This window comes from Ambystoma mexicanum, chromosome 5p (assembly GCF_040938575.1).
Source record: "Ambystoma mexicanum isolate Mex_15411 chromosome 5p, UKY_AmexF1_1, whole genome shotgun sequence".
Taxonomy (NCBI): domain Eukaryota; kingdom Metazoa; phylum Chordata; class Amphibia; order Caudata; family Ambystomatidae; genus Ambystoma; species Ambystoma mexicanum.
In genome coordinates this window covers 49845725-49869156 of record NC_090930.1, presented here as the reverse complement: position 1 = coordinate 49869156, position 23432 = coordinate 49845725, and the positions used below count along the sequence as shown (strand labels likewise).

Here is a 23432-nt window from a genome sequence, read left to right as displayed (position 1 = left end):
TAAACCTTCTGAGTACACCCGTTTTTATTTTAATGCCCACCTGCTAGCTAAACCTTCTGAGTACACCCGTTTTTATTTTAATGCCCACCTGCTAGCTAAACCTTCTGAGTACACCCGTTTTTATTTTAATGCCTCCTGCTAGCTAAACCTTCTGAGTACACCCGTTTTTATTTTAACGCCTCCTGCTAGCTAAACCTTCTGAATACACCTGTTTTTATTTGAATGCCCACCTGCTAGCTAAACCTTCTGAATACACCCGTTTTTATTTTAATGCCTCCTGCTAGATAAACCTTCTGAATACACCTGTTTTTATTTTAATGCCACCTGCTAGCTAAACCTTCTGAATACACCCGTTTTTATTTTAATGCCTCCTGATAGCTAAACCTTCTGAATACACCCGTTTTTATTTTAATGCCCACCTGCTAGCTAACCCTTCTGAATACACCCGTTTTTATTTTGATGCCTCCTGCTAGCTAAACCTTCTGAGTACACCCGTTTTTATTTTAATGCCTCCTGCTAGCTAAACCTTCTGAATACACCCGTTTTTATTTTAATGCCCACCTGCTAGCTAACCCTTCTGAATACACCCGTTTTTATTTTGATGCCTCCTGCTAGCTAAACCTTCTGAGTACACCCGTTTTTATTTGAATGCCTCCTGCTAGCTAAACCTTCTGAATACACCCGTTTTTATTTTAATGCCCACCTGCTAGCTAACCCTTCTGAATACACCCGTTTTTATTTTGATGCCTCCTGCTAGCTAAACCTTCTGAGTACACCCGTTTTTATTTTGATGCCTCCTGCTAGCTATGTAGTAAACATATTTTTGGGTAAAATCTTAACAGTGCCATCTGCTAAAAGTTATAATGCACTCTTGTTTTTTAAAAAATAATATGCATTACACTCCACCCCCCCCTTAATGCTAATTACCCGCCTGATAAAAACAAGGAATATGTACTCACACCTGCATTTATTTCCCGTTCATTTATGCAGCATGTATTAGTCATGTATCTCTTTTTCTTTATTTAATAAAATACTGAGGGTGCTTTAATAGCCGTACTGCGGTTATGGTCCCTCCTACCTCGTTAAACTTTAACCTTTTATTCGGTTTCCAGGGCCCATAACGCCCGGTACGGGCCCCCCTACAGGTCCATAAAGCTATATTAGAGTCACCAACGAGTTCATTGGCCAGGTACCTGCCGGTCCTGAATACCCGCACTTCTTTTATTTACAAGGCATAGTGCCGGCACTTCTCAGCAGGAAGCCAATGATTTAATGGAGGAGTACCAGTACTCTGCTAGAGTGCTTTAGTGAGTACCTGCACTTCTTCTATTTACAAGGCATAGTACCGGCACTTCTCAGCAGGAAGCCAATGATTTAATGGAGGAGTACCAGTACTCTGCTAGAGTGCTTTAGTGAGTACCTGCACTTCTTCTATTTACAAGGCATAGTACCGGCACTTCTCAGCAGGAAGCCAATGATTTAATGGAGGAGTACCAGTACTCTACTAGAGTGCTTTAGTGAGTACCTGCACTTCTTTCATTTACAAGGCATAGTGCCGGCACTTCTCAGCAGGAAGCCAATGATTTAATGGAGGAGTACCAGTACTCTACTAGAGTGCTTTAGTGAGTACCTGCACTTCTTCTATTTACAAGGCATAGTACCGGCACTTCTCAGCATGAAGCCAATGATTTAATGGAGGAGTACCAGTACTCTACTAGAGTGCTTTAGTGAGTACCCACACTTCTTTTATTTACAAGGCATAGTGCCGGCACTTCTCAGCAGGAAGCCAATGATTTAATGGAGGAGTACCAGTACTCTGCTAGAGTGCTTTAGTGAGTACCCGCACTTCTTCTATTTACAAGGCATAGTGCCGGCACTTCTCAGCAGGAAGCCAATGATTTAATGGAGGAGTACCAGTACTCTGCTAGAGTGCTTTAGTGAGTACCCGCACTTCTTTTATTTACAAGGCATAGTGCCGGCACTTCTCAGCAGGAAGCCAATGATTTAATGGAGGAGTACCAGTACTCTGCTAGAGTGCTTTAGTGAGTACCCGCACTTGTTTTATTTACAAGGCATAGTACCGACACTTCTCAGCAGGAAGCCAATGATTTAATGGAGGAGTACCAGTACTCTGCTAGAGTGCTTTAGTGAGTACCTGCACTTCTTCTATTTACAAGGCATAGTGCCGGCACTTCTCAGCAGGAAGCCAATGATTTAATGGAGGAGTACCAGTACTCTGCTAGAGTGCTTTAGTGAGTACCTGCACTTGTTTTATTTATAAGGCATAGTACCGACACTTCTCAGCAGGAAGCCAATGATTTAATGGAGGAGTACCAGTACTCTGCTAGAGTGCTTTAGTGAGTACCTGCACTTCTTCTATTTACAAGGCATAGTACCGGCACTTCTCAGCAGCAAGCCAATGATTTAATGGAGGAGTACCAGTACTCTACTAGAGTTCTTTAGTGAGTACCTGCACTTCTTCTATTTACAAGGCATAGTACCGGCACTTCTCAGCAGGAAGCCAATGATTTAATGGCGGAGTACCAGTACTCTGCTAGAGTGCTTTAGTGAGTACCTGCCCTTGTTTTATTTATAAGGCATAGTACCGTCACTTCTCAGCAGGAAGCCAATGATTTAATGGAGGAGTACCAGTACTCTGCTATAGTGCTTTAGTGAGTACCTGCACGTCTTCTATTTACAAAGCATAGTACCGGCACATCCCAGCAGGAAGCCAATGATTTAATGGAGGAGTACCAGTACTCTGCTAGAGTGCTTTAGTGAGTACCTGCACTTGTTTTATTTATAAGGCATAGTACCGAAACTTCTCAGCAGGAAGCCAATGATTTACTGGAGGAGTACCAGTACTGTGCTAGAGTGTTTTAGTGAGTACCTGCACTTCTTCTATTTACAAGGCATAGTACCGGCACTTCTCAGCAGGAAGCCAATGATTTTACTGGAGGAGTACCAGCACTGTGCTAGAGTGTTTTAGTGAGTACCTGCACTTCTTCTATTTACAAGGCATAGTACCGGCACTTCTCAGCATGAAGCCAATGATTTTACTGGAGGAGTACTAGTACTCTGCTATAGTGCTTCGGTGGGTTTCCATTTAAGGCGCTGAGAGTCACCGCTGAACGATGCCCTCCTATTGACCCCACCTACTGACGAGGGCAAGTGGAGCCCCAGTTGGCAAGGAACCGCGAAAGCCCGGAACACACTGTGCCAAGGGAGGAAAAGAGAGCACAGTGCCTGGCATTGTGTGGGCACCCAGCGAACCAGTCCTACGTATAGCTAGCTGTTTGGCCAAAACAGTGGCACAGGCTGAGTAACACGACATTGCACCCCCGTCCCCCTCTCCCCTTGGCAACACTCCTACCGGGGCAGTCCCGAATAAGGGGGTTCCGTGGTAGAGGTGGAAAGGGCAGCTTCTTGGTTTTGAAACTGCCTGAACAAGAGAGGCCTTTGTGACCTTGAAAGTGAGCAGCCACAAGTTGTAAAGGTCACCTCTGCAAGACCTTGTGTGAAAATATGTCATTGTGACCGTGCAGAAACGGGGCGATGCTTTTCCTCGTGGCTTAAATCCTTGTGGCGTAAACAGCTCGTGCCCGAGAGTGCCAGGAGGCGACAAGCACAGATCACCCCCCACCCCCAGGACACAGAAATGTGTGCAGCATTTTATGCATTCCGTGTATTTACTTTGGAAGGGCTTGTCTCGGTTGCCATGCCAACAAAGTACTCTTCATGGAATTCTATTTTATCTGATCCGAGAGAGAACAGTGTGACTCACTCCCGCCCCTGGGCCCTGGATCTCATCGCTCTTTGGGGGCGAGGAAGGACCACACCCCTCCCCGGGGAGGGCTCGGGTCACATTCCCGCCCCTCTCTTTGAAATCTGGCTTTGAAACCTCCATCCATCTTTGTGCAGGCAGCCCTTTAGAAAAGCCATCTTTTATCGGCGAAGTTCAAAGCTCTTGTTTTGCAGAAGTGTTTGGTTTCCTTGCACTTGCGGGGAGGGGGGAGGCGAGTGAAAGGCAGAGGCAGGGAGCAGGTGATTGAGCTCTGCCCTCACCTGCCTGGAGGTAGAAATCAAGAACACGCCAAGGGGTGCACACACAGTAAGGTTAGTACCCCGCATCCCAGCGTTCTTCTTCGTCTTGTTAGGATGACTCCAGAAACCCGAAGCCGCGATTTCCATCTATTAAGATGGTGTTCGCTAAAATTAGCACCAATCAGCCATCGACCTCCACTAGTTCTCATCCCACTTCCCCGTCTCCTGCACAAACTGAAGCAGGAACCTACACTGTTCATCCATCACCCCTCTATTCCAACTGAACAGATCGGATAACCCCTGTACAACCACCCCAATGCCACTCACCCTGACTCTGAGCAATTCTCGTTCCACATCAAACCTCACACAGTCCAACATATAATGAGGCACCGTCTCTGGGCACCCGCAAGCCTCACAAGGCGCTGATGCAACTCTACCCATCAAACACTACCATCCCGCCAACCCCACATGACCCACCCTAAGGTGATTTAAAATAGTTTCCTCCCTTCGTGTCAACTCCACCCCCCCTCAAACGCCCGAACCCACACGTCCATGCACACTGCATACAATTGCCGCCCCTTTGAACTCCTATCCCACTGATCCTGCCACATATCCTTCATCTTTCCTCGCACCATCCCCTGTATCTCAGCCACATTCAATGGGACTTTCACATCCACCTCCCGCGCAACGTGGCCCCATACGCAGCCCGATCCACCAACTCATTACCCAAGACCCCACAATGACTGGGAACCCAAGCCAACTTCACCACGGTACCCCCTGCAGGTACCCCCTGCAACACACTCCTCTAATCGCGGTCTGAGCACAACTATATCCCTCCTATCACAATTCCCCTCCTTGATAGCCAACAATGCACTCATCGAATCCACAACACCACCACCCCAGCCAACTGTTTCCCTACAATCCTAAGCACCGCCATATTAATAGCCATTAACTCCGCCGTGCAGACGGATACATCATCCCACATCCTAGCCACCCAAAACTCTGCATCCGCCTGAAAATAACAAGCCATCCCAACGCTGTTCCTCTCCGGATCCCTGGAACCATCCGTAAATACTTGAGTGCCAACTTTCCCCTCCACATACTGCACCGCCAATTCACCACAGATCACCACCCTTCTTGATCACCACCTTGGCCAAATCCAAACAGACAATTGGATCATGCTGCATCCAAATAAACCCTACATCTCTATCCACGTCTTCCACCATACACAACCCCTTCACCGCCAATCGTTTCACCAGCCTGTCCGCATGGAATCCAAAACTCCCCCCTTTCCTCTCCCAACTCCCACTCTTATAAGCATGCATCCAATTAACCACCAGACACTTCTTCACAGGATGCCACTCACTGAGGGACTTACAATGCAACCAATACTTAGCACTCAACTCCTCCCTTCTCAAATCCAATGGCAACATCCCTGCCAACACTTGCACGGCCTCTGTGGGGGATGACCGAACAGTCCCAGTCACAATTCTCATTGCCCTTTCCTGGACACCATCCAACACATTAAGCTGAGTCCTACTATAACTGCACTGCAGCTGAACTCCGAACTCCAGCACACTCCTGACCAACCCCACATACAACATCCTCATACTCCTCTGCCCTCCACCCCACTCCACACCCGACACTGATTTCAACAAATTAAGAAGCTGTTTACACTTTGCCACAGCCTTTTCCACTTGCAACTTCTATGACATGCACTCATCCAAGAGCACACCAAGATACCAGAATTCCGACACCCGGACCAACACATCCCCGCTGTACTTGAGATACAAACTGACACCACTACGTCGCCTGTTAAACAGCATACACACCGTTTTAGAGGAGGACACCTTAAAACCCCAATCCTGACACCACCTTTCCATTACCTCCAAAGCCGCCTGCAACTTTCCTTGAATCACTCGTCCCACCTTACCCCTTTCCCAAATCACTCCATCATCTGCATAGAATCCCACCTGACAAGCACACTCCCAAACTTTCTCCATAAGGCCATCCACCGCTATAAGAAACAAAATAGAGCTGATAACACTACCGTGGGGTGTCCCATTTTCCATCAAAAACTCTCGGGAAAACACATCCCCAACACGCACCCGAAACACCCTATTCATCAGAAAATCCTTAATCCAGGAAAACATCTTCCCCTCCACACCTTTCTTTCGCAAAACACATATAGCAACCCATCCCTCCACAATATCATACGCCTTCTCCATATCAACAAAGATCGCCCCCACCATTTCCCGACAGGACAATGCCTCCTCCACATCGGTTGCCAACGCCACAACTGCATCCATCACAGATCTAGACTTACGAAACCCATGCTGATACACACTCAGTTGCTGCTCCGACTCCAGAAAGTGCACCAGACGGCCACACACCATTTTTTCCATCACCTTGCACAAAACAGATTTCGAAGCAATGGGCAGATAGGACCCACACAACCCAGCTGGCTTCCCCAATTTCAGAATCGGGAGGATGACAGCCCTCTTCCACCCACTAGGCAGTGTACCGTGATCCCACACAACATTAAACAGCCGCAACACCTCCAGCAAGCAAAAATCCGGCAAATGCTGCAAATAAATATAACGTACCCCATCCTCACCCGGACTTGAATCCTGTCGGTCCCTTAGCACAGCCCACACCTCACACAAAGGGAAGGACATATCCATACTGGATGTCCATTTGTCCTCAACATTCAGCACACCCCGATTAACAGCCATGAGCTCTGCCATTTTCCGTCTGGACACCAGAGAATAATTTTCTGTGCTATGCACACCCGCAAAATACTTTCATAGTGCCTCTGCTTTCCCACCCGCATCTGTAATAACTGAAATCAGAGTTCCACCACTCGCCTGCCCAGACATACGCCGAAACCTCGCCCACACCTTTGACAAACATTTTATTTATTGTATTTTATTTATTAGAATTTATAGAGCGCACTACAGCCCTCAGGCATAGAGGCGCTATGAAAGACATGAATGGAGACTTGATTCAGGGTTCCATGAATGCGGCCCAACAAAGTTACTTAATGCATAGTGATCAGCTACATTTACAGGAAAACAGACAGTGTGTACAGCAGTTTGCGAATGAACATGAGTAAACATATCACACAAAAGCCTAGTTTTGATAGCTTTCCTGAAAGCTGAGTGAGAGTCAATCTGTCGGAATTACAATGGGAGGGAGTTCCCGAAGGTAGCAGCCATATTGGGGAAGCTAGTGCCACCCGCCCGCACTCTGTGTGTGATGGGTGCCGTTAATCTATTGGCATACGCCGCTCTCGACGGTCTCGAGGTGGTGTGGGGGACAATTCTGTGGGCTAGGTAGGGGGGGGCAACCCATGAAGGCATTTATGCGTCAAGGCCAGTGTTTTAGAGTACTACAACAATTTCGCCAATACACTCGCTTATGACATCGAATCACCCTCTGCACCAGCGCCCTAGCTTTTTTATATGCGACAATGTCCACCACCACTTTAGTATGCACGTCCTTCCGCTGCTTCCTTTTTCTATCCTGAACAGCTGCTGTACATTCTGATGACCACCACGGGTCGTCAGGTTTCTGGAAGAGCTTACCTCGACCCGGGGCCAGTTCCGCCACAACACTCTGAAAGATATGTATGTTGCAGAGCCAAATACATCGCATCCACAGTGGGTGGCACCTCCTCCCCTGAGCATCACCCACCCCATCACACCCATCAACCTGCTACACCCCTCTCCAAACTTGACCCAATCCAAATTATGGAAGGTACACTCCCTCGGGCAGAACTTGCCGACTTCCCCACCCTGACACCCACCTCTACGGATATAGACCCATGATCACTCCCCATCTCCCCATCTGTCCTCAGTATCCAAACACACTTAGAAACCAAAGATGCTGAGACCCAGGTCAAATCCAAACAAGATCCCATACCGGTATGAATGTCAGCCCTAGCATGCCCCGGCCAGTTCAAGAACACAAGCCCACACGCATCAGCCAGCACCTCCAGATAAGCCCCATTAACATCTGTCACAGCACTATTCCACAACGTATTGTGGCAGTTAAAATCCCCACAAAAAATATACCTGTCACGCTGCCCCAAGGCCTGCTGCAAAGCCCCCACATCAAGAGGTCTACACGGATTGTAGAAATTCAAAACTACCAACACATCAGAACCTGTAAATAACTTCACACCAATCAACTGCAACCCCCCCCCGCCCCAAACTCAAGGACAGAACATTGAATACCATGCTTCACCAAAATGCAAACCCCTGCCCCACGGCCCGCCAGTCTATCTTTCCTAAACAACACATACCCGGGAAACGAAAATGAATACCCTCTCTCGACCACATCTCCAGAACACACACAACGTCAACATCACCCACTTTCACCAACTCTTTCTTCAACTCCTGCCCATTCGCCAACAAACTCCTCGCATTCCATTGCCACAACCTCAGATCCCTGAACCCTCACAGGGAACGCATCCCAGTGTTGACCTTTGACAAAGGAGTAATTTCAGCAAGATCATAGGATTAGCGGAAGTGACGTCACACGACTCAGCTTTAGTCCTGCTGTGGGACCACACTAGTACATTCGAGGCTTCCAGATGTTACTAAACAATTATTAATATCACGTACAAGCACCCGGCTACCAAAACTGACTAGCTCTTTAGCTGGAATTGTGTAATTTAGGGTGACCAGATTTGTAGGGTGGCCAACCGTCCCGTATTTTGCAGGACTGTCCCGTTTTGGAAGACTTTGCCCCTTGCAGGACAGGGAAAAGTCCTGACTCCGTTCAGTAAGCAGTCTCCACCCAGGTCTCCTTTTTGTGCCTGCTACCGCAGCCTTGTCAGCCGTGCTGACTGTTATCGCTCTAACACCTGGCTTAATTCAAATGCTAACACTTTGTTCCTGGAATAGCGATGGTCGTATTTACCGTTAAAAAAACATGACCATCACCTCTCAAGGACAAACTTTTAGCAATGGAATTAAGCTGCGTGTTAGAGTGGTAACAGTAATTCACCAAGTGCTTAAAGAACAAATGGGGTATGCCAAAGCTGAATGATGCTGTGATGCCATTGCCACCGTTTGTGCAAGCATGATGCCAGGAAGTTGGCTACCCTACCAGATTGCCGTAATGATGAATGACTCACACACAGTAAGTTATAGATATGGCATCTCTAGATATGATAACTTTATTGAGAAATAAAGACGCCAAAGCAGGTCCACCCGCATGGATGTCAGGGATCCAACTGTCTAAGTCGCTGTTAACGGTCTCAACTGTCACTTCATGAGAAGCACTTTTCTTTACCTCCAGATGCTGCACAGTCGCTGCACGGTCCATGCTCCGCCACCTTCCATCACATGTCACCACATGCATTTTGTCCACCCTCACCACCTTGATGGGATCAGAATAATGGGAGTAGCCTTTCAGTACACTAAATGGCTTCATTATACACACTACATCACTCACACACACCACCCTCCCCTTCAACAGCTTCTGCTCACTTCCAATGTGTTCATCCTCAACCAACCTATGTGGGAACAACTCTGAATGCATCTTCCTACCCTCACCTTCTCAAACGGAGTTAAGTCTGTTAACACATGTGGCATGTCTCTGAACACTCTCCCAATTTCCTAAACACTTTTCCTTCAATCAAGACCATTAGCAAATGCCAATTGAATGGTCTCTTTTATAATACCATTAGTGCATTCAATGAGACCATTGGCCATGCGATGGTACAAAGCGGTACAGTGATTATCGATACCATTACCATCTAAATAGTCATGCATTAACCGCGACAACAGCTGAACTCCATTATCAGAAATCACAACATTGAGATAGCCTTCTCTAGAGAACCACCTTTCCATAAAATCAATCACGCACTTGGTAGAAATGCTTTCCACGAACTCCATCTTGACGCATAGTCCACTACTACGATGGCAAATCTATGTTCCTGCCCCAACATACTCACGGGCCCCATAAAATCAATAGCCACTTTCTCCCATGCATGCTCTATAACATCAACAATCCCAATCCTCATCGGTTGGGTCTTTAACGATGTGTCACTAGCCCCACAGGGAACACAAAAACCCACCTCCTCATCCACCATGTTGTCCACAGCAGGCCATAAAAACTTGGCTCTCAACCTGCATTTGATTAAACCCTTACCAAGATGGCCTCCATGAGCACACTTAACCCATTCTCTCCAAAGCGATGTTGGAGGAACCAACAAGTCTCTTGCCAAGCCCCTCATTGAGCTGCTCAACTCATTCTGTACCTTGTAGAACGGAGAACTGACCTCCACACCAGAGCACCACCCACGCTCGGTCCTAACCACAACCTCCTTCAATTCCATGTCACACTCAAGGCCCTCCAACCAAATCTCCTTGGAAAATGCACTGTCCACGGTATTCACCCACTGCGCAATCCACTCATCGCATTCCACCTCCCCCTCATCAGAAACCATGCTCGAGGACCTCAATAAGCAATATGACACTGGATTACAATGTCCCGGAACTATTTTCACCACAAAGTTGAATCCCTGCAATGCAGACAACCATCTAGCTAACCTTGGTGTAGCCAAACCCGAGCCCCTTGTGGAAAATAAATGCACCAAAGGCTTATGATCACTTCTGATTACATAGTTAATTCCTCAAACATACGTTTAGAAGTAATTTGAAGTCCAATAGCATGCCAAGCTCTCATGCTCAATGGTAGAATACCTTGACTCTGTCGCCGTGAGGGCACATGATGCAAACAAATGCACCTCCACCCCTTTATGGACTGACTCAGTACAGCACCCAAACCACATGCACATGCATCCACAATATTTATCATCTGTGCCAAGGGATCGAATCTGTATAAAGTGGGCGCGTTAGCCACTTCCTGCTTCATCATCCTAAACACCTCCTCTTCCTTCTTCCCCCATGTTAAGACGGATTTCTGAACTCTGTCCTGGTGGCGCAGAAGTTCAGAAGGCCAACCTAATTACTTGGAACAGGGTAACCTCTGGACGAGCCAGACCAATCAAGGTAGCGATCGCAGCGGTCAAGACTAGGTCTCAAGAGGGGTGAGGGTGACTGAAAGCCCGCAATGAGCACACAAAGCAAGAACACTTACAAACTACTCCAAACAGTTGTTATATTAAAAATATATACACATTTATTCCAAGGCCTTTAAAACAATGACCGTAGCGAGAAAATCACAATATAACGATAGTAAACCAACACATACCATATCAATACAATATATATACAAATACAACAAGTCTCAAGCGTTATATGCACGAAATGGGTAGTCCACCTAAAAGGGAAGGAAGACAGGCAGTGCGAAATAATGCTTAGACCCAGTCCGCCTTCAGAGGCACCTAACTAGATGGAAGTCCGAGCCCTGCGAAGAGTGGAGCCTTGTGCTCAAAAGTACCTGCACGCGCTGGTGCCAACGGGCAAAAGGAGAAGCTCTTCGAGGGAAATCAGGCAGTTCAGTTTAGTGCACAAAAGAAGAAGAACAAGTTCCGCGACTCAAGCGCAGCCTCCACAGTGGGCAGAAGCAGAGCGCGAGTACGGAAAAGGGCGCTGTTTTGACACAGCGGGGAAAAGCAATGGGCTCCTGCAGGAGGGCGACCAGATCCTAGCTATGCTACTCACCGGTCCCCGATGCAAGCAGACCCAGGCTTCTCCGCGTCAGTTTCAGCAGCTGGCAGGTTCAGAAGAGCAGGGAACGCCTCGTCATCGTGTTGAGTAAAAAGACGTCCCAATTGAAGAAACCCGCACAGTTTGTTACCACAGCAGGGCAACGGAGCGGCCGTGTGTATCTGAGCCAAATGTACACTACTCACTTCAGACCTGGGAACGCCAAGTGTACGAAGCGTGTGAGAGTGACAAGGACTCGAAATACTACACAACCTGGCGGCGGTTACAGAGCAAGACTCCCGTGTAAGCTGGTCAGTCAGCTGGATGGCCCAGAGACGCTTCTGAAGGCTTACTGGCAGGAGATGGTGAAGATGCCGAGAATAGCTGTTCCCGCTATTCCAAGGGTCAAAGTACCAGTACAGGCCTTCTGGTTCGATCAAAGGTGAAAAGGGTTTCACAAGGCGACAGCAGTGCAGAGGAGAAGTCCTTCAGTGGGTCACCAGCGATTCCTCGGTCCAGCCTCGTGGTTGCAGGATACTTGGCTCCTGTATTCCTTTGTTCGTGAGAACTCAGGAGATCGACATGGTAGTGGTGTTTCCAGCCCCCTCTTATCCACGGTTCCCTTCGCGCCAAAACGGAGGGGACCCAATGGGAGATCCGCTCATCAACACTCACACCATTCGTGGACCAATCACGGACCACGGTGGTCCCAGGCATTCACACCACCCTAGACTCTCTGGCACCCAGGATGTGTATTGGGACCAGACATCCCAGCCCACATCCTGGAGGCACACACAAGACATGTAGAAGCCCGCGAAAGCATCCGTGTTTCGCGGGAAAGTACATGCCCAAATAAGGAAGGCCCCGGGTCGGCTCGACCTGGGGAAGGTGAAGGGAGCAAGACGGTCAGCGGACAGGACAAAGGATCCTCGTGGTCTGGCCATTTTGGGAGCCAGGCCACCATTTTGGGTTAAGCGCGAGAAACGCGCTCAGAACGCCAAAAGGAGCTCAAAACACAAGAAACGATCGCTGCCACCATTCCCGTCCCTGAATCTCTTGCACCGATCAGATAAAATCCTAAACGAGTATCTAGGGCCTGTAGAAGGCTAGAGACCCAAGAGAGCTGTGACTTAGCTTACAGTGCCCTCTTGTGTCATGTTGCACGAAAGCCGCAACATGATAAAAGAAACTACGGGAAACAGCGTTCCCCGGTACTGACTGTCTTAAGGGCATGTCAGTTTCCCCGTAAGAAAGGAGCGAAAGCCCAGAGGAGTGCAGCAGAAGGCTGCACTTCTCTGGCAAAGTCGAGAACAAGGTGAAAAACAACAGCAAAAAGTTTAGGGGTTGCCACATGGAAGGAAAATTACCTACAATTACGAAATCTTTCCTAACACCCCACACAAACTCTGCCCTCACTTTCAACAGATCTCTCAATAAAGAACATTTTGCAAAAAGGTTTTCCACAAATATAGCATAACATTCCATTACGCCCAAGAATGACCTCAACTCATCCTTGTTTGAGGGCGACCTGATCTCCAAAAGAGCATTTACCATCTCTGGGCAGGTTTCCAAACCTTTGCCAGACAATCTGTGACCCAAGAATGACACCTGATGTACTTTAATTTGGCCTTTTTCTTTCTTTTTTTTTACCGCCTCTAGTCTACTGAGAACTTCATGCACCCTCACCTCATGTCCCAACTCAGATTTTGCTCCCACAAGAATATCAGCCCGAAAGCATTTTACCCCGGGAACATCCCCTAATAAATCTCCCATGATCTTCTGAAAGATGGCAGACACTGACGCCAGGACAAAAGGCAATCTTTTAAACTGATATGCCGCCATGGGTGTGATAAAACCTGTCAGCACTCTTGACGTGTGATGCAAATCCACCTGGTGGTAGGCTGACGACAGGTTGAGCATTGAGTGCCACTCCGCCTCATGCATGATTGTTAATCATTTCATTCACTCTTAGTAAGGGAAGTCTGTTGATCAATATGTTGCGATTCATATCCCTTAAATCAATGCAAAACCTGATCTGACCATCCAGACGCTGGGTCACGACAATGGGGGACAACCATTCAGTACACTGAATGGGTTTGATGATCCCCTGCTCACACAATCCCAGCAGGTCAATCTCACCTGTCCTGACACCTGACACCTGACATCACGACAGACGATTGTGCATTAGACACCGACGAAAGTGACTCTGATACTGACATCAGCGGAAGCATGAGAATGCATGATGCTTCAACCTCCAGTGCTCACCAAACGGTCACCCGACTCTCCCCTCAAAACCAGGATATGGATTTTCGGGACAACCATCATTTGGGACGCTGGGAAAAAGGGTCCAATTCCAGGAGAGTTCCAGCAGAAACGGGACATCTGGCCACCCTGGTTAAATCTCAGGTGTTACACTTCAGCTGATGAGGTCCACAAGTCGCAAAATGGCGGCGGCAGATGTTCCCTTTAGCAATCGCCAAATAACGGCCAAGATGGCCATCCAAACCTGCTCAGATGTCCCTACCATAGGGCCACTGCTGCATGCAGAGGATCTGATAATTCTGCATTGATGAAGAACCCAAAAAAAAACCCAACAATGTTCACAGATCAGCGTTCAGTTTCTTGCTGCTATTTTGAGAGTCCGCATCTCAGCTCCTCCTACGGAAGGGTACAGAGAATGATGTCCGAGCACAACCAATTGAGGTCATCTGACGACTGCCATTGTAGCCCAATGGTATTGTGGGAGAGCCGGTGATGGGGCATCAAGGAAGATCTGCCATCGAGCACTGATCACTGAGTCAAGGAGGCCCACTGGACATCAGATCTATCATATGAAAGCCAGATTGGCGTCGGGGGACCAGAGAGCCTTGCTGCAGCATCAAGAGGAATCCTGGCAATCATTTTGACATAACCTGTTCCAAAACGATCTTTCGTTGTTTCCCTTGTAAGTGAGAGAAAGCTTGACTAGCTCTTTCTTTACTGTCAGCACGATGTGAGGATCCACTAGGGACGTAACCAATCAGCAGGCCGTTCCTTGAGGATCCTCGGGAGCCAATGGCACACAAGCCCTATCGGAGTAGCGCCGCGTGCTTGCTCCTCACCACTAGGGTTTGCAAACATGGACTTAGGCAATCACAGGACAAGGCTCTACATTAAAACTTGATCTCGCACAGAAGGGATAGAAGAAACCACTGCTTGGAAATAGACTCCCTTTGTATGTATTCTTCATGTGTGCTGATACTGCATGCTGGCAACTTCCCTAGGCTAGGTTGGTATAGGTTGATTACTACTCCCTAGGTTACTCTCGTCCTCAAGATCCACCCTCTTAGTTACTTTAATACAGTCTCCAAAAGAGCTAGACTGTGTGTGATTGGACATTGCCTGCCTTCGAAATCTCAAATTCTTTTGGCACAAGTGATTGATGCAAATTTTCAGTCAGTACAAAAATATGCATCCAATAAAATACCTCTTGTGAACCTCTTCGCACGTTTACACAAATCAGGGGTGTTTGTGAATTTTAGAGTCCACCCCCAATTCTCAAAAGGGATGCGCTTTAAAATACACACAATAAAATCAAAGAAATCACAAATAATTGTATACAAATCTTGCCTCTGCTAAACGCTCCTACTATTCTAACCTTCTCCACTCCCAAGCCTCCCACCCTTGGCGCATCTTCCAAACTCTCTCTCGACTTCTCTCCCCTCCTACCCCTGTTCCCTCTACCTCTTCTACCCTTTCTCCCTCTGACTTTGCTAATTTCTTCTCCTCCAAGATTCTTGCCCTTCGGCAAAAAATCAACTGCTCCTCTTATTCCCCCTCTTCTCCCTTTCCCCCTCCCCCTCATCCTGCATGTCTGACTTCTCGCCTGTCTCCCCTTCTGACGTCTCCACCCTCCTCTCCAAAGCCCACCCCACGTCTGCTCCAACCGACCCACTCCCTTCCCTTTTTATCCCCAAGATCTACCCTCTTCTTATTCCCTACTTAATTTCCTTCTTCAACACCTGCCTTTCCTCAGCTACCTTCCCCTCTGATTTCAAGCACACCACTATCATCCCGATTTTGAAGAAACCTTCTGCTGATCCCCTCTCACCTCTAACTTCCGTCCTATCTCTCTTCTCCCATTCCTCTCTAAGCCTCTCGAGCGCTTCGCCTACTCTCAGCTCGCATCCTTTGTCACTAATCTCTCTCTCCTACCCCCCTCTCAATCTGGCTTCCGTCCTAAACACTCTCCTGAAATTGCCCTCACCTACATCCTTAACTCCCTCCTCTCCGCTCGACACTCTAAGCAACTCTGTCCTTATTCTTATTGACCTCTCCGCTGCCTTCGACACTGTCGATCACCCCCTTCTTCTCAACACTCTTTCTTCCTTTGGATTCAAAGGCTCTGTTCTTAACTGGCTATCCTCTTACCTCTCCTCCCCCTCTTTTACTGTTTCCTGGGGAGGCTGGTCCTCTCCAACCCAGCCTCTAGAGTACTGCCTCCTTTCCTTCTCTTCCTTCTCTACCGACCTCCACCTGAAACTCTCTTCCTGTCTTACTGCCATAAAGAACTGGATGTGTTCCTGCTTTCTCTCCCTCAACACTGACAAGACTGAAGTCGTATTCTTCCCCTCCAACTCTCTCGCCCCTCCCTCTCCTTCACCTTTCATTCACTTTCCTCATACTAATCTCCCTATCTCTGCCCATAATCACAACCTAGGCATTCACTTTGACTCCTTTCTCCCACCATATCTCTCTCACTTCTCGTGCCTGTCGCTACCACCTCTTCAATATACGCAAAGTCCTCCCCTCTCTCACTTTCCATGCTACTAAACTTTTAATCTCCTCCCTTATCTTCTCTCGCCTCTTCTACTGCTCCTCCTTACTCTTTGGACTACCTACTTCTCATCTCGCCCCCCTCAAATCTATCTACCATTCTGTCGTCCGTACCCTCTGTCTCCTTACCTCCCGTGACTCCATCTCTTCTTCCCTTTCCTCCCTTGGTTGGCTTCCATTTCTCTCCCAACTTAAATTTCACTTTCTCTGCCTAGTCTTTAAATCTCTCCATGGTCTTGCTCCCCCGTATCTCCCCTCCTTCATCTCTTTCTACACTCCCACCCGCTCCCTTCGTTCTGCTGAACACTTCCTTCTCACTGCTCCTCCGTCCCCTTGTGTCCCCTCCCGTTTCCGCTCCTTCCAGCTCCTAGCTCCCCTGCACTGGAACTCCTTACCTCTCTCAATTTTCTCTATTCCTACCTTCTCCTCATTCCGCACTTCCCTTAAATCTCTCCTTCTCCATTCCCTGCCATGAAACCCTTCCCCCTTCTTGCTTCCCCTCCTTCCTTTATCTTTTTCTCCTTGATCATCTCCCACCCCTCCCACACCACCCCACTCTCACCCTTTCCCCTTCCGTTTCTCCCTCCTCCTTCTCCTCCTCACCCCTCCCCCTCCCTCTCCCTCTCCCTCACTCTCCCTATTCCCTTCAGTTTAATTGCTCTTCTTACTGTTTCATAGTTGTAATTTGCTTCTGCTGTTATATTGTTATATGTATCAAGTTGTTAAAATGTTCAGCATTTTGGAGTACAGCGCTATATAAACAAAATAAATACAAATCTGAAATGTGCGTGCATCAGCAGATGACTGCATTAATGCACCATCATCCATGTCCCTCCCTGAAATCACCCCCCTCCCCGTCCCTCACCATCCATCCATCACCATCCATCCTCCACAAAGTAACGCGCCTCATCTACTCCGCACTGGTCCAGAGAACATCCACCAAGGGTGCCACTTCCATGGACAGATCCTCCTGGTCTGCACCAGGGGCTCCACCCAGACCCCTGTCCCTGTCCAGATGCATCTCCTGCAATGTTAGCAGCAGACGCCACTCTCCAAGTGTGAACATTCCTGCCGCTTTAAAAGACCGCACTACGCCCCCCCCTCAACCCCCTCAGCAGTGTGACTTCTCAAACGTGGTGCCACCACATCACTGTGGGAACTCTCTCTTGAATGTGGAAGTCACCATCTTCCCAGAAGTCACCCAGAGCAGGACTCTAGCCTCTCTTCATCCATGGAGGGAGTCTGGAGGCTACAGGGATACATGGGCCACCTCCACCTTTGGCATCCAGCCTCAGCCTTAGTGAACAGGTGGCATATCGGCAATGCCAGTGCACCACTACTGCACTGCAGCATGCTGGCCACTCCAAAGCAGAACCAGTTATCTCAGTTTCAGAACTGTTGTAGGCTCACCACCCAAGTGTAGAAGAGCCTAGCCTCTACTACAAGACATGTGCCACCATAGGCAAGCCACCAATGCTGGCACAGAGAAGACAGCTCTCAACACGACTGTTGTCCACGTGCAGGCAGTTCAGCCTTCAGGATAGGCCCTGCAATTCCTCAGTATAATCCATTTCCACAGGTCTACACCCCGCCACCACACTCCAACGGTGCGGTCCAACCGCCAGAGCCCTCCATGAACACCCAATGAGGCCAGCATAATTCTGCAGTTGATGCCCCATAATCTTGGAGATGGATGTGGTCCATGCGGGCTACTCTTCATAGTTTTACACTGAAACTGAAACACTGGACTGAGCGTTAGACGCATAATGGGGCGTACGCACAGAGTGAGTGATTCAACCAGACTATTTGGGCTGTGTGGTTGGGCACTCATCGTAGCTTCTTTCGAGGAGTCTGTTTCATGTTATATTTCTTTCAGCCTGAGATCCCACGTGTTGGCTGTGGTTTTACCTTCAGAAAAACACTTGACTTAGTGGAGTGGGGTTAGGTATGGAGTGCGCTGAAAAGATCTGAGCGCGGCCATTAAATACTGAACTGGTTTTAGTTGCTATGCAATATCCCTATCACTCAGGTTCTGAGCAATGATCAGCTGCCTTCCCCCCTTAATGCTGGGACGCTGAATGTGGCAAGGGTGCCACAACCGCCCACTGTACTTGCCAATGACTTTGAACCAGTAGTGAGGCCCTAGACTCTGTGACCGAGACGATGGCACTGTTTGGGAAGCTCCCTGGGATTATTCAAGACTCTTTGTTCCGGGAGTCTGGTGGCCATTGGGCTGCTTGAGCAACATCTGAGCTGTTCTCCCTCACTTCTGGTGCTAGGAGTTTTAATCCATGCCCTGATGAATCAGGGTACCTTGGGGGGTAGGGCTGTATGTGACATAGCTGCCAGCATGATTCATTCCAATCTATAGGTGCTTATCCAGTCCTGGTTTTTCTGTTGCATTCTGGGACCCATAGTCTGAGTTTTATAATGGGATGATTAGAAGTACAAGTCCCAGAATGCAAAGACAAAAACAGGACTGGCTAAGCAGATACAGTTTGGAAGGGATCATCTTGGCAACTATAATGTGAAAGCACAGCTGGGGGCAAGGGTGAATAAGTGGGTGAGATTTCTTCAATCGCTGGTGAGCGAATTCTTAGCTTGGTTGAAGACTTTTCTTCTGAAACTGATGTGAGGTGAGAAGGTTTTACAGGTCAGATTGGAGATACTAGCCGGAGATCTCTCTAAAAGGCTGCTTGGCAGCACCTGACTTGCTTGGCTATTTGGTTGTATAACTCTGGCGCTCTATTTTGGTTCTCAGAGGGGTAATTCCCCACATGAGAAAATTAACAAATCTGACCAGGCCCCATTTGTGTTGACTACTGCGTTATAGGTTCATGCAACTGTTGTCTGAACAGTCAACACCAACTTAGATGCACATAACAAGCTTGGAGGCATGGGGTAAATTCTCGATGAAGCAGCCTCTGATTTTGTCTGATTTCTGTGACGCTGCAGGTCTCCTGGACTAGGATTTACTCAAGATAAAAGTATTAAACAGAAGCAATACAGTCATTTGCCATCTGAGTGGGAATCTTTCACCAAGGAATTCTTCCTGAGCCAAAATGGCTGATGGCCTCATGTTATGTTGCAGTATTCGTGCCCTGGGAAGGGCGCTCAGCCAATCAGATGGCTGGATACATGGGCCATGAACACACAATGTACTGCCTGCATTTCCCAGCCACCCAAGGCCCTTCCCTAGGTGCCACCATCTTGAGTGTGGGTAGGCACACCCTGTTGCCTCCCCATGCCTCCATGCTCCCCCCAACTCCTCCAAGAAATCGGCAACCTTCCCCCACACCCTCCCTCCCTCCCTCTGTCCCTCCCTCCCTCCCTCGCCATTTACCCGCTGAGCTGGAGCTTTCTGCTCAGGTCCCAGCGCTCTCTCCCATCCTCGGCGTCCACCACAGAAATAGAAAAGGGACTAGGTCCATGCTCTATTTACTATGGCAGGGTCATATTGTTTTTTTTTGTATTTGTCGTGGGAGATTGGGTTTGAGCAATATGCGATGAGCCCTTCTCTCATGAAAAATAATAGCTAAAACTATTTGCACACGGGGCGGTGTCCCGGGGTGCGAATAGCAATCACCCCTTTTTTTAGGGTGTGTACATAGCCGGTAACAGCCCTAAGCCTTCGCCGAGTCCCTCACTTTGCTCGGGCCTGCCTAGGCTCAGACAGCAGGTCATTACCAGCCATGTATGCTCCCCTGACACAGGGATGATGCTATATTACAACATACGAAATATACTGAAGGCAGCAAGGCTTCAATTGCCAAACATGTGTGGGCCTTGCAAGTGAATCCAGACAATGGGTAACGTGTGTTCAGCATTGATTCAGAGTGGGAAAATGTTACTAATGCTTATACTCACCTGTCACAGACGCGGGTTCAGTAATCATCTGAATGCCACATGCTCGGCTGCCAAAGACTCCTCTGACATCTGCCGTGTCCCGGAAGAGCTTGATTTGGAAGTTCTCGGTCTCACCGCGACATGGTTCATGGCCAGCTCTGTCACAAGCTTTGACACTGTCCTTCCAGATGGTGTCAAGATCATCTCGGAACCCAGAACTAACCGTCTCGGCAGGGGTGTAGCCTTGATTTTCCCAGAGTGGGTCCCTTCTTCTATCATTCCTATGCAGGGCTACTCCTCCTTTCAATGCCTTGTCTGCAGGCTCTTTATCTCTCGTGGCCTCTTCCTCACTGTGGCCACCATCTACAAGCTGCCTGGCCGGGACGCCCTCTTCCTCTCTGTGTGTGCGGACCTCTCCCTCCTTGCCTCTACCTCTCAACTCCTCCTCCTCAGGGACCTGAACATCCACCTCACTACCCCTCAGGTCAAGCCGTCCTCAGCACTGCCACCTACCTTCTCGGTAATACGACCCATGAAGCGTGTGTCAGTGGAGGCTTTTGCTGCTACTTTCTCTCCTCCACCTACACCTTTGGCTGACTCACAGTCTGACACAGCTCTCCCTAACCTTCATCTCTCTAACACTTGTGATGTCCTTGCCCCTGTCATGAGGATCCGCTTGAAACCCACTTCCAAGTGCAACTCTTGGTATGATTCCGACTTCGCCACTCTTAAACGCAAGTGTAGTGCGGCTGAAAGGAAGTGGAGGGCAACAGGTGTACCCTCTGACAAACTGGCCTGCTGCCTGCTCCAAATGCAGTACAGACTCTCTGTCCTCTCTAAGAAGAGAGCCTACATCCAAGCCTGAGTCTCTGCGGCATCTCACAACTTGTCCACATCTGCAAGGGGCTGGCCAATCCTGCTGCAGTCTCTATCTCTCCTGTTTCCTCCCAGGCCCTCTGCATGGCCATGGTGTCTCATTTTACCACTAAAACTCAGGACATCCTGTCCACTCTCTCTTCCTCTACCTACTCTTCCTCCTCCTCTGCCAACCCCGACCTGTCTTTGGTTGCTTCCCCTCCTCCTTTCTCATCCGTTTACCTGTTCACACCTGACGATGTTTCTAGACAAGTCTGATCCATGAAAGTCTCGTCAAAGCAGGTTCTCACCTGCTCATCCCCAACCATCAAGAACCATATTGACACCCGGGCTCCAGTCTTGGTCAATTTCTGCAATCACTCCTTTGCCACTGGAACCTTCCCCTCCCCCTTAAGCACTCTCTTGTGCACCCCCTTCTCAAGAAGCCCTCTGCCGATCATTCCTCTCTGGCTAACTATCACCCAATCGCATCACTCCTTTCCTGGGGAAACCCCTGGAAATTCTGGCCATCTCCGAGCTTAATCTGCATACTGAATCTGTTGGTTGTCTCCACGACCACCAGCCTGACTAAAGAGCTGCCAGAAGCACTGAAACTGCTCTCCTGAACACCCATGAAGACTTGCTTTCTAATCTTGACTCTAATCATCCTTCTGTCCTCATTCTCCTCGATCTATCCTCTGCTTTTGACACAGTCAACCATGCCATCTTGCTCAATCGCCGCCGTGACAACCTGGGTATCACAGGTCAGGTCCTGTCCTGGTTGACCTCTTTTCTCACTGATCAATCCTCCCAGGTCCAAATGGGGTCTTTCCTCTCTTCTATCTCTCTATCTACTTGTGGTGTTCCTCAGGGGTCTAACCTTTCTCCCTGGCTATTCAAATACTACCTGGCACCTCTGGCCCACTGCATCACTACATTCTGTTCTAATTTTCAGTGGTATGCGGATGACACCCAGCTCTCCTTCAGGCTCCCCTCAGCCATCTCTGCTCCTTCTCTCATACCAGACTTTCTGGCCACAATTCAGGAATGGTTTGCTGCCACTGATCTCTGCCTTAATGCCAGTAAGACCGGGATCCTCCTCATTGGGACACCTGCTCCCTCCTTTCCTCTCTCTCTCTGGCCGTCCACCCTGGGACCTCTTCCTGCTCCTTCCTGTGAGGCTAAGAACCTTGGTGTCATCTTCAACGCCACCTTCTCCTTCTTTCCTCACATATCCGACACCTCTAAGAAGTCACACTTGCAGCTACACCTCCCCAGAGGTATTCTGCCTTTTCTCGCTTTCTCCCAGAAGCTCACTTTCTCTAGAGCCCTGGTCCTCTCCAGGCTGGACTATTGCAACAGCCTCTTTCTAAATCTGCCTGTCTCTACTCTTCCACTTTTACAACTCATCCAGAACAGGACAATACTTGTCCTTGGCCTCAAGCCCAGGGACCATACCTCTTCAGGTCTGAAATCTCAGCACAGGCTCCCTGTGGCTGCAAGGATCAAATTCAAGACCCTTTGCATTGTCCACAAGACTTTACGTTCTCTCCTCCTAAACATCATCCTTCTTGAGCTCTCCGCTCGTCCACCTGCAATTCTCTGAGGGTCAGACGCTTTTCCAAGCAGAGAATGCGGGGTGGATCTCTTTCCTCGGCAGGGGCCTGCCTCTGGAACAGCCTCCCTGCCTCTCTCAAACTTGAGCAGAACCACCTCTGGTTCCGGAAGCAACTGAAGAACTTCCTTTTCGCGTCCGCTTTCAATCTTCCTCTCCCCTGCTAATGTCCTTGATAGCTCTGCACACTGACCTGGCCACCCCTGAACACGGGCCCAGGCTCCTGCATGTCCAGTTGCCCTGGCACTGCCTTCGGGCTCCCTCAACACTTAAGGGTCTGTATCTGCAACCCTACAGTCCCTTCTCTTTGCACTTAAGAGCCACCCGCTGGCTGAACTCATTGAGTCGCCTGCACCTCCCCTCACCCCCACTCCCCCTTGGCATTTCTCCCCTCCCCTCTTCCCCGCACTTGCACGATCTGAATGACACAAGGCTTAGTAAGATGGTTGTTTGTCCTCCTTCTGTTTCCCCCTCCTTGTCTTGTCACACCTAGAAACACTTGTGTACAGGCGCGTTATAAATGACCTATCATATCATCATATTCTGAATGTCAAGAAGGCAGCCAGCTCTAACCCAGAAAGCTCTTATCAGATGGGTGAAGGATATTGATGATGCACCAGGGATGTCTGTGC

General features: G+C 48.7%; 1 protein-coding gene across 1 annotated transcript in view; it reads left to right on the top strand.

The window, feature by feature from the left end:
* LOC138480714 (serine protease 23-like) overlaps positions 1–23432 on the top strand; it is a 194867-nt gene that overhangs the window by 165905 nt on the left and 5530 nt on the right. The gene's annotated exons all lie outside the window — the stretch shown is intronic.